The sequence below is a fragment of the Nelumbo lutea genome, chromosome 2 (genome assembly GCF_056320005.1).
Source record: "Nelumbo lutea isolate HS-2025 chromosome 2, American lotus-T2T, whole genome shotgun sequence".
In the NCBI taxonomy this organism is placed as follows: Eukaryota; Viridiplantae; Streptophyta; class Magnoliopsida; order Proteales; family Nelumbonaceae; genus Nelumbo; species Nelumbo lutea.
The window spans coordinates 44,754,310-44,756,568 of NC_142685.1; the positions used below are offsets into that span (position 1 = coordinate 44,754,310).

General features: G+C 35.9%; 1 long non-coding RNA gene across 1 annotated transcript; it reads right to left on the bottom strand.

The window, feature by feature from the left end:
- Window positions 1-1,151: 1,151 nt before the first annotated feature.
- Window positions 1,152-1,963, bottom strand: LOC148870274 (uncharacterized). The gene is made up of 2 exons (XR_016108240.1): window positions 1,802-1,963; window positions 1,152-1,731 (listed from the first exon to the last, which is right to left on the bottom strand). It is a non-coding gene; the product is annotated as an uncharacterized LOC148870274 (long non-coding RNA).
- Window positions 1,964-2,259: the final 296 nt, after the last annotated feature.

A 2,259-nucleotide genomic window follows, 5' to 3' on the forward strand; every position in this document is an offset into this window, starting at 1 on the left:
ATAAAATATAACAAAAATTACTAAAAATAAACAAAACATGAGATCCTTATATATCATTAATTATATAATCAGATCAGAACAGCAAAAACCAGTCCTGACTCAATTATAATTAGGACACAAAACTCAGAACCAAAACTAATATAATTAGTTGGGGTTCTATCAGGCAGACCCAACTTAATTGACATCTCTAGCGAAAAGGGGTGCTCGGGTCAAGTTTTTGAATGTGATTATTTTGAGGCCTTATTCTTCACTGGAATGTATGTAGAAATCATAGAAGCCAATTTCCAAAACAGGGGATTATAATTTTTCAAAATTCCTGGCATATGAACACCTGCTATGTTTCATTTATTGGATTAAAGTATTAACTAGTTACAAATAGAAAACTCAAAAATGGGCTTTTATTGGATTAAAGTAATCAGAAAAGGTACACATGATTTTGTATATGCATCAAACTTGCTATGTACCCCCACCACCACCACCACACACACACACAAAAACACACACTATTTGATCCATAGCAACAAAATACTATCGTACTGAGCAATCAAAGATGTTAAGAAGAAAACAGAACCTAATGCAACTTACACATCCTTGGGTTAAAATTGGGCTTATCTCCTTATTCTCTGTGTAAACATCAGGATATCAAACCCTTATTGACCTTGCTCGGCTACAATTTGCAAATTGATTATGGATCAATGAAGAAATGATGTTATAACATCTATCATTTTCGTGGAGGAAAAAAGATGATAAAGCATCAAATAGCACAATGTACTTGACGATAGGTGTCCAGGAATTAAGCAACTTAATGAAGTTGTACCACCAAGGTTAAATAGAGATAATCCTAGTAATGCCAAAGCTGGTGCTATGCCTAGTGTAGTTGAGAATCCTATATTTCCATCATATTAACCAGTTAGTTTTGTACTACCTTGTCTTTCTGAGAGCGTTGTCCATTAATGCAGTACCCTTTTGAAACTCACTTTCCACATCTCAAACCTTCACCATTTATTTTCCATCAAATGAAACCTTTAAATCATTTATATGGTCAAACCATACTTCACATTCAAAAACAATAACCACATACAGCACATTATCTCATATATCTATGGAATATGAAAAAAAAACACATTTTACAGGGTAGTAAGCTAATTCAATTTAAATAAGGGGAAACACGTATTAATAAATAAGCATTTAAATCTTCTCCAAGTGGAGAAGAATGAGTTCCTACATGTGCTTAACAAATTCAAAAAATAAAAATAAATAAGAAGAAAGAGAACAGAAGAGCTTCGAGATTCTTTCTCTACTCAAATACAAGAATTGGCAAGGTAGAAAACAGACAGAGAACTCGATCCCTCAGTATTAACCACCATGAACTAACACGAAAAACGAACATCTAAAGACGAAAAAAAGAAAACAAAAACTAAACTAAAAACATACCCAGATGGGAAACCTGCCTCGAAATCCATCTGAGACAACTCAATTCCGTTCCTTTCCTTCCTGTGCTCACTTCTTAGATAGAAAACTTTTATTTGAATCAAGTATAGAATTAGGCCTGTGAATCGGCCTTCCTACCCGCACCTTCCCATTCTCTCACCTCGAGTAGCCGTCCAACCTCTTCATCTGCCTGAGTTGCCTTTTGCTGTGCCCCCTTGGCCTTAAGCGCTTGCAACTTTGATCTGTTTTGGGTTGTCTCCAAATCTGAAACGAACAGCCGTTCAGATCTGCAACTTCGACCTATGAGAAAAAGAGAGCAGACGGTGAGAAAAGAATAGAAAGAGTGAGAGAGAGGGAGGGAAAGACCAACAGAATCTCAACGACAATGAGGGCGCAAGCGAAAGATTATCGGAAGTGTTCAACGCGCGATGAGAGTGAGAGGATCAGAGTAGACGAAGAGTCGTTCGCTGCGTAAAAAAAATCCGATGGAGTTTTACACCGTGGTTACGAGTTTTACATCGAAATTTTTGATGTATAAAATACAACGATAATCGAATAAAAAAATAAAAAATCACTTTTACGATGTATTTTTACATTTCATCCAAACGGTCACAAAATTGCACCGGAATGTAAAAATACATCGAACCGAGTTTTACACTGCATCCAAACGCAGCCTAAACAAGAGTCTCGGTCCTGTGGATTGATTACCATTTTTTATAAATATATTGGGTAGGAGTAATCGAGGCGTAGGGTTGTAGCCCAAGCCCGTCTCCATTTATATATTCTTTCTCGTTAAATCTTATTTTAAGGTATTTTTTTGTTATGGAT